General features: G+C 46.6%; 1 protein-coding gene across 16 annotated transcripts in view; it reads right to left on the bottom strand.

Moving 5' to 3' along the window:
• CAMTA1 (calmodulin binding transcription activator 1) overlaps nucleotides 1–15,861 on the bottom strand; it is an 821,619-nt gene that overhangs the window by 710,853 nt on the left and 94,905 nt on the right. The window lies entirely within an intron of this gene.

Genomic DNA, 15,861 nt, shown 5'->3' on the forward strand with positions numbered 1-15,861 from the left:
ACACATGCAGTGATGACCACACAGAATAAATGGCTTAAAAAAAGGGGGGGGATTCAATAAAATGTGTATAAAACTGAGTGAAGATAATTTTATTAAGGTATAATTAACATACAATAGAAAGTATGGATCTGAATCTGTTTGATGTTTTAACAATGACATCTGCCCACACAATTACAACCTAAAATGGGATTTAGTGTACCTCCATCGCCATACTAAGTCTCCTCCTCTCTTTCCAGTTACTTCCCCCACCCAGTGTCCTCAAGAACCACTTTCCATGACCACAGATGGGTTTCACAGAGTACGCACTTGTCCTGTTTTCGAGATCCATCCAAATGGGCTGTACCGGTAGTTCATTCTTTTTATTGCTCAGCAGAATTCCACAATTTGTTCATCCGTTTTGCAGATGATGGATATTTGGGCTGTTTCCAGTTTGGGGCTTTATACAAACACTCTTGTGCAAGTCCTTTTGTGAACATATATGGGAGCACCCCCTTATGCACAGGAGACTCCTTTCAGGACCCCCAAGGGATGCCTGAAATCATGGATAGCACGGAACCCCATATACACTAAGTTTTTCCTATACATCCAAACCTGGAATAAAGTTTAGTTCATAAATCAGGCACAGTAAGAGATGAACAACAGCAGGTAACAAAACAGAACAATCATAACAACGTACCACAACAAAGTTAGGGAACTGCGGTCTCTCTCCTTCTCTCTCATCCTACTGTACTCACCCTTCTTCCCAGGATGGCGTGAAGGGATGAAATGCCTGCGTGCCAGGATGAAGGCGGTGAGTGGTGCGGGCGGGTGACACAGCGTTAGGCTACTGCTGACCCTCTGCCGGAGTGGATGACGGAGGGTCATCCACTGCCGGGAACTGAAACCACAGAAAGCAAACCTCCATGTCATACACACGCCCAACGGCGTCCCAAGAAGCTCTGTAACATGACGTACCGACCAGCGACATACAACATGGCACCTAACGGCTTGAAGCCACACCTCCCTCACAAGGGATGATGTTGAGCAGCTTTCCACACGTTAACTGGCCTTCCGTATGCTTTCTTTTGTGAAGTACCTGTTCAAAGTGTCCCGGTCTATACAGTCTGACAAAGACGGATAGCTGTGTGACCACGACAGTACCCAAAATTCAGAGAAGTTCCCTTGTACCCATCTGTGGCCAACTCACCCCCACCTCCAGCACCAGCAGCCACGATCTGCTCCCCTGCCGTGTAGTTTTACCTCTTCCAGAAAGTCCTATAAATGGAATCAGGCAGTAGCAGCCTTTTGAGTCTGGTTTCTTTTCACTCAACAGGATGCGTGTGTGGACCATCTGTGTGGTATCCGTTTGCCTCTTTTCCCTGCTGAGTAGTGTTCCACTGAGCTGACAGAGTCGTTCGACAGCAGAATGACACGGGGGGTTGTGCTCTGGGAAGTCATGAATAAACCCACGGCTCCCACGCGAGTTCTTGTACAAACACAGCCTCTTATTCTCTCAGGTAAATACCTACAACTGGAACTGTGGGGCCATATTTTAAGTACAGGGTTAACATTTTTTTTTAAAGTACAGGTTTAGAGAAAACTCACATTTCTTTCCAAAATGGCTGTACCATTCTGCATTCCCACCAGCCTTGCATGTGAGCTGGTATTACCACGGTTTTTGTTTTGTTTGGAAGACCTATTCCAACAGGTGTGCACTGGCTAGGCCCACTGTGGTTTCTACTGCACTTCTTTTTTTTTTTTTTTTAAAGATTTATTTATTTATTTGACAGACAGAAATCACAAGGAGGCAGAGAGGCAGGCAGAGAGAGAGGAGGAAGCAGACTCCCGGCTGAGCAGAGAGCCCGATGCGGGGCTCGATCCCAGGACCCTGGGATCATGACCCGAGCCGAAGGCAGAGGCTTTAACCCACTGAGCCACCCAGGCGCCCCTCTACTGCACTTCTCTGATAACTTTTGACCCCGATGTCTCCCATGTGCTAAGCTGTAGATCTTAACGTGGCTATTCAAATCTCTTCTCCATTTTTAAGTTGGCCATTTTAATAACTCACGTTACAGAGTTTTAAGGAGTTCATATATTCTGGATGCAAGTCCTTTATTAGAAACAGGCTGTGCCTATGTTTCCTCCCAGTCTGTGGCCTATAGTTTCATTGTCTTGACAGTATCTTTGGAAGAACAGAATTTTTAAACTTTTGATGAAGTATAAAATCCATTTTTTCTTTTAGGGATTGTGCTTTGAGTATCTTAAAAAAAAAAATCTCTGCATACTCCGAAGTCACAAAAACTTTCTCCTGTGTCGTCTTTTACAAGTTTTATCAAAGTTTTAGACTCTAAACTTAGATCCATTTTGAGTTAATTTTTGTCTATGATACAGGGTACAGGTCAAGGCTCATGTTATTTGCACAGAATGTCCAATTGTTCCATTACCATTTGTTTAAAAGACCATCCTTTCTCACTGAATTGCCGTGCGCTCTTGTCAAAAATCAACTGCCCGAGGATGTGTGTCCATTTCTGACCTCTTTATTCTGCCCCACTGATGTATGTGTCTACCCTTGGCAATTCCACACGAGACTATTGTAGCTTTGTAAGAAGGCTTGAAAATCAGGCAATGAAATCTTCTAGTTTTATTCTTTCTCAAAACTGATTTGGTTTTCCCTAGGTCCTTTGCATTTCCATATAAACTACAATCAGCTTGTCTAACTTCTGACTAGGATGGCGCTGAATTCCTAAATCAATTTAGGGAAAACAGAAAGACATCTTAACAATACTGAATCTTTCAGTCCACAGCCTTGGTGCGTGGCTTCTCTCCTCTCTCAGCAACACATTCGTTTTCAGGGCAGAAGTCGTACATGCATCCTCAGCTTTTTGTACTGGATGTTTCTAAATCTATTGCCAATGATACTGATTTTCTAATTTCACCTTTTGCTAATATATGGAAATACAATGGACTGTATTTTGTATCTCACTGAATTCACGTATTCTTAGAGGTAGAATATACAGATATATACTCATAATCATGTTGTTTGCGTATAAAAGTTAAATTCTAGAGCTGGGTTTATTTGACTATCTGAAACTCCAAAAGATAGCTTTTCAATGACTAGAAAAGTGTCCAAACTTTCATGGGGGCGGGGGAGGGCTGAAAGAAATTCACTGTAATTGCATAAATTGAGATAGCAACATTTCCACCTCAGGGTTTTATTTCCTGTTCTTACAAGGGGTGGCAGCAGGCTGGGTCACGGCACGGCAACGGGATGCCATCATCAGGGAACCACAGTAGCCGTGCCGGGCATGGTTTCCCTCCCCGGCCCCCTCCTCCTGCGCAGCGCCGGGGCTGGCAACGAGCCTGAAGGAGCCAGTGTGCCATGGGGCAAAGCAGACGTTCTTGTGCACCTCCAACCCTCTGCAGCCCGGACAGTCCCCATAAACGTCTGCCAATATGACCTCCTTCGGCCTGGTAAACACACTTGGGATTCCGCATGTGACTTCTCAAAGAGCTCTCAAGTCCATCTTCTGAAGAGCTCCAGGAAGTGGGGCTGTCAATAGCATTTTTCCCACCGCACAAGAGCCACATGAAAAGGTCTCAATTATAGGAGACCAACAGTCCAACAATCCCACACAGCAGCGCCTGAAATATAAACACCAAGGCCCCTTGTTTAACGGGCAGGCAGCACCAAGTTCACCAAGTTTATGGCTCAATTACTGACGTGCAAAGAAACAAGGAACACATCACCTGATGAAAGTCTTGACGGGGGCTTGGGTTTACGACGTATTTCTGCCACCATCTGATTCTTCTCCATCCTAAAATCTTATACAATACGACTCAGGTCCTCAGTCACACCTGTGGTACCGACTGCTAGGACTGTTTGCAGCTCATTACTGCCTCCACCACAAAAGTCAAGGAATGATTTTTCACACTAGTGTTTCTGACCAGTGGTTTCAGACACAACTTCTCTATTATGAGGTGGTGGAACTATATACGAGTGCACGCGCACGCGTGTGTGAGTGTTATATATATAATTTTTTAACGGAGAAGTAACTCCAGACCACTCTGCTGCCATTCTATCAAACGCAAGGCAAGTGATTGCTGAGTTCCCAATTATGTTCAACCTTAAATCACACTGTTTGGTCTGGTTGTATATCCAGCCCTACAGGGAGTTGTGCGAAGGCATATATTTGGCAAGCTTTCAAACCCCGGCTACAAAACATGTGCTGAAGAAAATGATTCAAAATATTAAGAAAGCAGTCATTTATTTTAGAAAGCCTGTTCACGTGAGACAATAAGCTGCTTCCCAGAATAGGCTCCATCCATCAGGAAAACACTACAACCCAGCACACACTGGCTGGAGCCTGCCTTTCAGCAATCACACCGCCATGATTATTATTTATCAGCTGCAGGGCATCTCAGATGGGTAAGCAGGCCGGGCACACTTTCACGGGGACAGCAGTGTGTCGGGGGCAGCAAACCCACCCTCACCTGGAAGAGCACTCCAGGTAAGATGACCTCACAGACCCTCCAGGACTACCTGGTCTGTCCTACAGATCCACACGAGGGCAGGCCGTGGGCATCCTTGCATCCGAAGGGGATGCAAAGCAGGGGTACCCTGGGACTCAGTCTAGATCATCCAGTTCACCATTAAAAAGATCATGGTTCAAACAGAGCAAACCAGGGGATCTCCATCAACCAGGCACCTGTGTGGAAGTCCACTAGGTGACAAGAGGGCGGGAAATCGGTCTAGGAATCACGGCTGAAGCAAAAAGGAGATTCCCCTTGAGACAAGACTTGGGAAAATCCCTTTGCAGTGTCTTTCCAGAATTCTTCCCTGGAAACCGTGTGTACCATCCTGAGGGGCCAACTCACACGCCAATGCCACATGAGAGAACTGCTCCCCGCGGCTGGCGCCTTCTCTCACCGTCTGCGAGCTTTAACTTGTCTGCCTGAAGGACGGAATCTTTAAGCCTCATCATTGCTACAAGCCAAGGAATGGGCAAAAGACGGGTCTTACAAAGTATACACAGTAATTCATTTTCTCTAAGTCGGACACACTGAAATTTAACAAATATTTAAGTATCTCAACCAACTTGAAGGATTTAGTGAGTCCAACCCCATCTCAAGACAAGGAAGTAAAACCCCACTGCAGCGGCTGAACCGCTGGCTTCCCAGCTTTCCTGAGGCAACAACTGTGGATTTCTGGGGCTCTTCGTGTACCCCTAACCACAGCATCTGCAACGAAGAGGAAAGTTACGGACGGCTGGTTAGCCAGAAATTTCTGCAAATATCTTGGCCACGAAAGGAAAGACCAGAAAAAGAAAACCAAGCAATTCACGGGCAGGAAATCATTTTGGCTTTTTTAAGGCTGGAAAAGGAGACGGAAACAACAGTAAATAGGCACTTGTCCCTTGCTCGCACCCACTGCCAGGGAAACGTAACCAGGATGCCCTTCCAGAGGGGCAACCTCGCTTCTTCAGGCCAGACCAGAGCACCCTGGTTCACGCCCAATTACAGAGTAACCGCCACATACACGGTGTGTGTGTCAAGCACAATGTCAAGTGTGCTAATCGCCCGTGCGGGAAAGTCAGTGCTCTTCAGATACTTACCAGCCAGGTATGGACGGGAGACTGTTCCGAATATTCAGTTGACCAAGCCATCACCTGAACTTCAAAAGCAATCAACCAAGAAGGACCAAATCAAAAAAGACATATAACTCAGGGGTATGCAGTAGACGGCTTCTCCCAGTGTCTGTCAGAGAAGGAAATGGCTCCCAGGAAAGACAGGCGAACGGAGTTTCCAGTAACTAGGAAATCAATGATGGGTACAATTCTCCCAGCGTTTCTCCCTGTCCCCAGGTGGCCCTACGCACACCCCAGTTCACCAGCTTCATTATCAGGGGAAAAAACCTGCTGTGGTTGCCTACTTTCTACCTGCAAGACCTCCCAGAAGCAGCTCAAAACCCATTTTCCAACCCCAGCAAGCCCCCCGCACTGTGTACATCTCGGGCTCAGGCAGTCCAGGCCTTTTCTTGACTCTGCCTGCCTTCGTCCTGCTTGTTCCCTCCAGCTCGAGCCTGTTCTCTAGCCAGGCAAGTGGGGGGCTGGGCAGTCAAGACTCCATGCCATGGGTGGCACGAGGCTCCGGTCACATGTGAGAAGGGGTGGGGGGAGGGGTTCTCTTAAATCCAGTCTAATGAGCTGATGCTCAATCAAAAACTGCAAATGCTCCAGCTCAAGGGTTCTAGCCCTAGATCTTGGGTCTAAGAAGGTCCATTTCAGGATAAGGTAACTGAGAAGTTAGTGTTTTTACTGTTTAAACAACCCAACAGTGTAATAACATCCAGATAAAGAGAGCACCAAGAATGGAAGCTTGCACAGTGGGGCTTTGCTCCTGAGTTCTATAACCCAATCCCTAACGAACCTATGCGGGACCAAAGTCAATGCTCTGACAGACAGCCTGCAGGCGTCTATCATATTTGAGACGGCCACGGGGTGGAAGCAGGATTCTCTTCCTCGCTAGGAAAGCTGAACATATAGGTTGGTTCAATTTAACTATCCTCATCAACTTGCCAGCTATCTAGCCTCACCACATTTTCCTCCTAAAAATCTAAGACATAGCCAAGAGGAGAACCAGGGAAGCTAAAAGCTACTCAGTGAAGTTTAGATTTCTACAAATAACTGGAATCTTCAGAGACTGGTCCCCTAACCCCAGCGAGAAGGTGGAACGTACCAAGTGCACCCACAGCGCTCAAAAGAAAGATGCCCTGGGCAATCACAGAAAATGAGGTCTAGCTCTCAAGCTGGGTGTGGGTGAATTCAAATTCAATCTCCGGCAAAGTCAGGCAGTGCTGTGCCACCGCCCCCAGCAAGGAGGCAAAACCCCCCACTAATGAGCTTCCCCGAAACACAAGCACTGGGAACGCTGACTTTTCGTCTCACTAGCGAAGCCAGGAGAGCGAGGTCTCCAACTCTCATTGGACATGGGCTGAACCATGTTCACAGCCGTCCTCTGAACCCCCAAATGTCAACTTTTAATGTGCAAAGGCAAGGTTTAGAGTGGTGTTTTCCTAAACCATTCCAGAAACCATCTGGGGAGGAGGACTTCAGGACTGTCCCTCTACGTGCCCAGTTCCACCAGGTCAGCCCCCTCCTTGGACATGAATGCTGTCTGGGGCTCCTCTCCTGCATTCCCTTAATCAGTGGCAACCTGTACACTCCTAGGCACCTGTCGCTGCTGAGAATACAGCTGAGGAGATGGCCTAGGTCCTGCCTGGAAAGAGCTCACGTTATAGAGGGGTGGGGAGGAGAGCAGAGAAAGGGAAAGAAACACAGGAAACCATTTCAGACAGTAATAAATGCTACTAAGACACACACATGATAGAGTGACAGAGCACCATATTAGGATGGGTTGTCTGGGAAGGGCCCCCCTGAGGAGAGGACAGCTGAGGTGAGACCGGAGAGGCCTGAAGAAGGCGGCCCACGAACACGGGGTAGGAGGGGGCACCACTGCACGGAGAGGAAACTGCAGAAGAGAAGCACACAGGGTGTGTTCCAGCCGTGGGAAGGGTGGATGTGCCCTGAGGAAAAAGCAAATGGGAGGGCCTGAGAGCTGTCCCAGGGCCCAGGTCACATGCGCCAAGTACACTCCGAATGGGCAGAAAGTCACTGCAGGGCTCTGAGGCGAGCTAGTGACCTCACCCGCTTGTACCTTTCATAGATCACCCCGGTCCCTGCCTGGGGAGCAAGAGTGGCAACTGGAGTCCAGAGAGGAAGAGGGGACGGACGTCAGGCAAAGAAAACAAGGACAGCCCAGACTCCAGAGGTGCCAGCAGAGACATACACAGCGAGCCACACGTGAGAAGGAAAAAGGAACTTGCAGGTGGGTCCCACGTGGGGCAGGGGACAAAAGGCAGAGTCAAAGACACACCTGAGCTTCCGGCTGGAGGTACTCACTGACTGCCCAGTGTGGATGAGGCGACACTGGTGTTTATTTTCACAAATATCCTCCCAGGCTCTTCTCACCAACACTGAACTTCAGCCTCACCAGACGGAGTTTAATCATGGACAGAGAGTGCCATACCCGCTTCCAAAATCGAAAAGCAGATTGAGGAACCAATATCTACAATCCTGCTTCCCAATGAAAGGTTGACAAACTCATCCAAAGGGACAGCTCACGGGTGGCTCTGAGCAGCGGCCTGAGTTACCTGCCTCCTCCCGTGACATCACCCTCCCCACGGGAAGGTTTCCTTCCCCTGGCTTTGCAAAGGCACAACGCAGCGGCTCACAGAGCTTTTCAGCTTCCTCTTACCAGGCTTTTTTAAACAGATCCCTTTTCTACCCTGCGTTTGTCACCATGTAAAATGTTGTGCTAGTTAGCAGTAATTATGTAAATGCAAGCAGCCATTTCTAGTTTTAAAAGGGAACCCCATTTAGCATTCTCACATCCTGAAATGTTTAAAATAGCTAGTCCAGTGATGTTTTCACTTTATTCCAACTGTTTGTGTGGATTTAAATACAGGTTCAGCAGAAACCAAAGCAAGTCAAACATTTACTTTCTATTAAACGTCTAAATCAGAAGATTAAAAACCTATTTTACATTTAACAGGAAGAAGCCGTTAGATCAGCAGTGGCTTCACCGTGCTTACTGCCAAGCGGGGCTGGTGTCTGAGAGGCAATCAGTTTAAGGAAGGGAGGGATGGATTTCTTTAAACTCTTCAAAAGGGGACAAATACATTTGAGCAAATCTTTTAATTATAGTATCTTCCAAAGAACCTCCAAAGCCTTTATTCTTTCCAAACTTAATGCTTTGTAAAGGCAACTCCTGCCCCTTAATTCCACATGAAATATTCAGCATAGCATAATTAAATTTAATTCCATGCTATTTTTATTGGGTTCACAGAAATAGAGGGTGGCATCATTTTGGAAACAAACTTCCAGCAACTTTGCATTCACCGTGAATGGCTGGTTCTCAAAATTGAACTTAAAATGCAAAACCTACTCCAAATGCCTGTTTCAGTCCAGGACAGATGGGCGGGTATCAAAAAGATAGGCTCATTCATATGTCACACCCAACCTTCAAATAAACAAGCGCCCCAGTTCTCAGCTTACTTCACTGTGCTTGCCACAAGGCGCCTCTGGGCATAGATCTTAATTTCCAACAAGCAAATACTGGAGTCTGTTTTATTTTTCAGTGTGAATCTATCTGGTGGGGAAAGAAAACAGAAAGGAAAAAGACAAGGGGGAAAAAAGTGCCCTGTGGCTGAAAGAAATTTATAATGTGAATGAATATTTGGATAATTGGATGGTTTGTGGAGAGCAGGCTTGAGGTTTTTGGTCACTATTGTAAATTACAACTGAAGTCTTCCTCTTCTTTCCAGTCAGTGTCAGAAAACCCCAAGTGAATACAAAACTCCCTCTTCTCAGACTGAGTCACTCAAAGAGGGAAGCGGTAACTACCGTGGGCCACCCACAGCCAAGTCCGCCCACTGGTGAAAGCACAGCAGCCCCGCTTAACCTTCTCGGAGTCTGTCCCACAGGACTCCCCCTGATGGGACACAGCCTATCACGACACGCAACTTCCCCAATGACGTGTCCGAGAAGCTAAAACTTCATTGTGACTCGTGCCCATGTCAGCAGGGACGATCTCAGGTCGATGGTTACCTAGCCTCTCCGACCCACCTGCCGGACAGCCCCATCTGTTTTACAACTTCCTGAAGAGGGTATCTAGAACACCAGCAAAGCCCTCTCCCACGGGACATCCGTAAGGGAGCAGCACGCCCACCCACACTAGAGGCGTGAGGAAAGCCACCAGGGATTTACCCTGATGCGGCTCCAGAATGCTGAGGTGCCAGGAACGAACCAGGAAAGCACTTGGGGGCTTTGTCAGCTTTAAAAAAAAGAGGTTCCTTAATGAGACTTTTAGAACTTGAAAAGATTAAAACATATCTTAATTCTTCCACTTGACTTTGGCTTTGTAGATTGGTCTATGTTACTAATTAGAAAACAAAACAAAGAAAACCACCCACCAAACTCCCCAATGTGGTCAGCGAGATTTAACCGGCTGGGACTAAGTACCACGACAGCCTCCAGTGCGTGGCTGCCCCTGACCTCAGGGTTTCAGAAAGGTCAGATGAGACACTGTTAGAAATGGAGACCTACCAAAACTAAATAATGACAAAATTAAGTTTTATGCCACAGAAACAGATACTAGAAGACATCTAAAAGTACCATATTTGCAAAAAAAAAAAAAAAAATCTTAGGAGACTCATTTCTGTTTTCTGATTAGATCTAAATGTGTAAATACGATATTCTGCTAGCTTTTCAAGAACCGAGTCTGTCCACTTACCACTTTTTCAAACTACATCATTTTCTGACTCAAATATCTCTGCTGCTCTTGTTTAAAAAAGGAGGAGGAGGAGGAAGAGGAGGAGGAGGAGGAGGAGAAGATACGGCCCATGTGTCTCCACGGCCAAGGCTCCCCCCAGCACAATATGCAGCCCAGATACACACGCAGGACGCCGCCTCCAAGGAGGCCGCAGGTACCCAGGGCCTGTGAGTGCTCGGTGTCAGCACAGACTGCGACTTCCCCTAATGGCCCAGGACGGTGAGAGTCTGCTAAATCAAGCCTAATCATGCTGATCTGATCATATTCAGGAAGAATCTGGGCTGAAACAAAATTTATAAATTGTCAACTAGGTATCCAAAAACTGCGCATATTAGAAACACAAATATGATCACTGGGGTGGAATTCAGCCAAGATAAAAGAGGGAAAACAGCATTTTCAGAGCCACATTATTGCAGGCGTGCTGGGGGAGGCCCGGGTGAGAGGTGTTCGGTCATGGGTAGAGTGGCTCTAATGAACTTGGCCTCCATCAGTCACCCCCTGGCCTCCCTTACTTCATCCAGGTACACAAAAAGGGAGTGACAAAGCTCTCCCTGACTATCTCTCAGGGTGAAGAAACCAAATGGGACGCTGTCTGGGAAACCACTTTCTTAGGCCGTAAAGGTACAATGTGAGCTGCTACCGTTTTGTGTATACTAACTGCTCCAGCCTCTAGATAGCAGAACTAGCTGGTGGGCTTTTGATTAGGAAGCCACGTCAGTTCTATTTGTATTTCCAAATATAAGAAAGGTTTTTGCGATGGGGGGGGGGTTGGGGGAATAAGCACATGTTTCTACCTTGACTTAAGCTGTGGTGGTGTGAGAAGCGGCCCAGGGTGCCAAAGTGCCTCGGTGACATGGTGACTTCGGTCACCTGTTTCGTTCTGTCTGTGGGGGCACAGCTCACTAACTGCATCAATGGGGAATCTATTTAGGTGTTAAGATCCTGGAAAACCAAAGACTACTCACAGACATGGACCCAGATAAAACTGAAGGATGATCTGGAGGCAAAGGCCACATCTTGAGCAGAATTCGGGTTTTCAGGCAAACACTCCAGCCTCATAAATGCTGAACTGGAACTTTAAGCCAAATATGGTCAGAGTCCACAGGGGTCACATATTAATGTATCAGGAAACCTCAACAGCGTCCAAGTGAGGCCTGCACGAGAAGCTAGATGATGGCACTATGCAAACTCTGTACCACCTCTGTGACTTGGCAGTAAATATAGAATTATTCCAAGATTAAAAGTTCAGCTTTTGAATGATAATTAAAAAGGAAGGAGGAGCTTGCTTTAGGGAAGAGAAGGAAAGTAAAATGAATGTAATGGCTATCTGCACAAAGGTTACAACTTGCTCACTTCCACCACACGACAGTCTCCTGAAGCGGCAGCAGCCAGATCGCACGGCTAGAGACTCACATAAAACAGAGCGACTGTCCCAGGGCCCCCCAGCTTTTCAGAGGTGGGGGTGGGATGCTGTTCCGGATCCGCCTCACCCTAAAGCCCAAAGAGTAAGCGAGTCTGGCCAAAGGACCCAGGTGGGAAAGGCGGGCCCTGCCCTCCAGGGAAGAGCTCAATGAACAACAAATGCCCACCTGCTTCCAATCGGTTTGTCTCAAGCGGCACCACTGAGTCACCCAAAGGCCATCAATCCAAGAAGTGAGATGGTCCCCTCTTCAAAAGGCAAATTAAGAGATGCATCTGAAAATGGATGTCCTGATCCCCCTTGGAAAATCTTAACGTTGGGAGACCCTCCACCAGCACGTTCACCTGAAAATCCTCTCACCAGGAAACCCATCCTAGCCTATGCTGCCAGAGAAGTCTCCCTGTAAGGCTGTCACTAGTCAACCCCAGGGCCACGGCTTAATGGAGCAGGGCACTGACGAGCTCCCAATACGTGAAAGATAAGTCACAGACGGTATAATCAACCACCGTAGGCCTTTTCAAAACCCACCAAAAAGAAAAGCTCTCAGAAAAGAACCAATTACAAGATGGCTCCGACTCACAAGAGCTTTCGGAGGCGGGCTCCCAGGTCAGTCCCTCCCTGCCTGATGTCCTCTGTGTGCCACCAGAGGGCACTAACTCATGTAATCACTCTGGAAAAACTTCTGTCACATTTTAAACTGCAGGAATGTTGAATGAAGACTAGATTTCTAATCAATGCAGCGCTAGGTATGTCTTTTTGACAGCGGCTTTAAGCATCTGCTGGTCATAAATCTCAATGTAATTCCATAAAACTTAGAAGTACACACACACAGCAACAGGGCATACTTAAAAAAAAAAGTCAATCAAATCTTCAGGTTTATGAAATTAACGGATTTCAAAATACATCTAGAGTTACACATTTGCTCCTGCATCTCTCGCCTCCAGGGCTGTCCTCTGGGTAACCTGTCCCAGGATGTCCTACAGGGCGCACATAAGAGCCCAAAGAAAAACATTTCAGCATCTTCCTTGCTTTGAAAGCCACTCTTGATTGAGTTAAAGTGGACTTTCACCACGCTAAATTACAGTTCAGTTTATTATGCATGATTAAAACATGATTTAGTCTTTTGTACTAAAATCCTTGTGAAGAGATAAAGAGCACACATTTCCTAGTGCTCACTACGCCCTGGGCTGCTATTCTGAGCACATTACACTTATTTAATACTCACGACATCCCTCAGAGAGGCTGTAAAATTCTATTTTAGTAAAAAGTTCAACCTTGCATTTCTTGAACGCAATCAAGAATTTTTCTTTACATCTGTATCCTCCACTGATGATTTATTTGCCCACAGAACTATAAACGCAGATTTGTGAGTTCTGCCTCATTAACTACCTTCTGCAATTATTTCTTCACCCCAGAAAATTCACACTTCTTATACTTTCATGGGAGGATAAGATTACATAATCAAAATAGTTCAGCGGTAAGTTTAATGAAAAACGCATTATGCCCTGAAAGGTTTTTTTTGTTTTGCTTTGTGGTACATAAAAATCTGCTCTTTGCTTTTCACACTTTATTTAAAAGGAAGTGAAACATATTTACTGATTTGATCAGAAATGTTGGGTACCTCTCTATGTGACAGAAATTCAAGCTCAGTTGGGCCTTTGGTTTTCCTGGTTTCCCATGATTCTCTCAGCGCACGATGAATAACCAAAGTTCACGAGGGAATGGGCACAATGTGACAAATGCAGTGCACTGTCCCTGGGCCGCTCAGATTCTTCCACGGTCTGGCACAACTTAGTGCCCCAAATAATCTCTCCTTGAGGTGACAGTGTACGTCACAGGATACAGTTTCCCTGGGTTTTGACCTCTGGACTAAAAACAAACCAACCAATCCTCCTCGAAGGTTCTCAAGGACATGTGGGTACTGTGGCCTACACAAGCACACAGGAATAGAGAGGGAACAGCTGCAACACGTGGGTGTTCTAGAACACAAGTACTTCTGTTAGTACCATCAGCGTAACTGCCTCTGTGTCGTCGTGAATGCCCCTTTGATCTAGGAAATATTTTGGTTTCTCTGGTCTACTTGATGCCAAAATCTACTTTTTAAATTGTTAAATATTAAGAAAAGTTAAAAACTATCTACTTTCTCTCTAATTTTTTTCAATGCTTCTTTCCAGACTCTTGCTAGATATCTTAGTATTAGAATAAAGGAGCTTGTTTTATGGCTTTGCTTTCCGGGGCTTCACAGGTATTGAGTTTTACAAGTTAAGTGTTTGCAGCGACCCTGCGCCAAGCATGTCTATCGGCGCTATTTTTCCAAAAGCATTTGCTCACTTTGTGTCTCTGGGTCATGTTTTGGTAGCTCTTGCAGTATTTTAAACTTTTTTCATTATTATTATATTTTTATGGTGACCTGGGATCAGTGATCTTTGATGTCGCTACTGTCATTATTTTGGGACGCCACAAACCACAAACATGCAGGATGGCAAGCGTTACCAATAAATGCTGGGTGTGTCCTCCTGCTCCACGGACCAGACGTTCCCTGTCTCTCCTTCTCCTCAGGCCTCTCTGGTCCCCGAGACACAACAATACTGAAATTAGGCCAGTTAATAACCCTACAGTGGCCTCTAAGTATTCAACTGAAAGGAAGAGCCCATGTCTCTCACTTTAAATCAAAAGCTAGAAATGCTTCAGCTCACTGAGGAAAGCATGTTGAAAACCGAGACAGGCTGAAAGCGAGGCCTCTCGTGCCAAAAGGCCAAGTTGTGCGTGCAAAGAAGAGTTCTCGAAGGAAATGAAGAGTGCTACTCCAGCGAACACAGGAGTACGAAAGCAAAACAGCCTCAGTGTTGATAAGGGAAACGTCCCAGTGATCCAGAGAGAAGATCAAACTAGACCCAACGTCCCTTAAGCCAAAAGCATCATCCAGAGCAAGGCCCTCACTCCCCAGGTCTTGAAGGCTGAGAAGAGGGGACGGAGCCGCCTCAGAAAGGTCTGAGGTGGCTTCGAGAGGTTAAGGGAAGCCGTGTCCATCACCTGAGAGCATAAGCGGAAGCAGCACGTGCTGGTGCAGGGGCCGAGGCAAGCTCTCCGGAAGCTCCGGCTCAGAGGACTCACGAAGGCAGCGACACCACACAACAGATCGTCACTGTACACAGAACACCTGCCTTCAGAAGGCTGATCCAGCTCTTCCACAGCTAGAGAGGAGAAGTCAGCGCCCGGCTTCAACGCTTCCAAGGACAGGCTGCCTCTTTTGTTGGGGCTAATGCAGCTGGTGACTGGACCTGGACACCAATGCTCATTTACCACTGTACAAGTTCTAGAACTATGCTAGAGGAACCACACTAAATTTACTCTGCCTGTGCTCTATCAATGGAACAACAAAGCCTGGATGACAGCACATCGTTGACAACATGGTTTGCTGAATGTTTTAAGCCCACTATTGAGACCTACTGCGCAGGGAAAAGATCCCTTCCGAAACAGTACTGTTCACGGACAACGCTCGTGGTCGTGGAGAGCTCTGGTGGAGATGTACAACGAGATTAATGTCATTTCCACGCATGCTAACACAACATCCATCCTGCAGCCCATGGGTCAAGGAGTAATTTCAACTTCCAAGTTACTATTTAAGAAACACATTTCATAAGGCGACAGCTGCCCTAGATACGAATTCCTCTGACAGATGTGGGCAAAGTAAACTGAAAACCCCTGGAAAGGTTTTCACCATCTAGATGCACTAAAAATATTCATGATTCATGGGAAGAGCTCAAAATATCAACACAAACAGGAATTTGGAAGAAATGGACTCCCACCCTCATGGATGACTTTGAGGTGTTCAAGACCTCACTGCAGGAAGGAACTGCAGGTATGGTGGGAACAGCAGGAGAACTAGAGTTAGAGGCGGAGCCTGGAGATGGGACCGAATCACTGCAGTCCCAGGATAAGACTTGAACAGATGAGGAGTTGTTTCTTACGGACGGGCACCTTCAGATGGAATCTGCTCCTGGGGAAGACTGTTGAAATGACAACAAAGGATTTAGAATATTCCATAAACTAAGTTGACAAAGCAGTGGCCA

This window comes from Mustela erminea, chromosome 10 (genome assembly GCF_009829155.1).
Source record: "Mustela erminea isolate mMusErm1 chromosome 10, mMusErm1.Pri, whole genome shotgun sequence".
In the NCBI taxonomy this organism is placed as follows: Eukaryota; Metazoa; Chordata; class Mammalia; order Carnivora; family Mustelidae; genus Mustela; species Mustela erminea.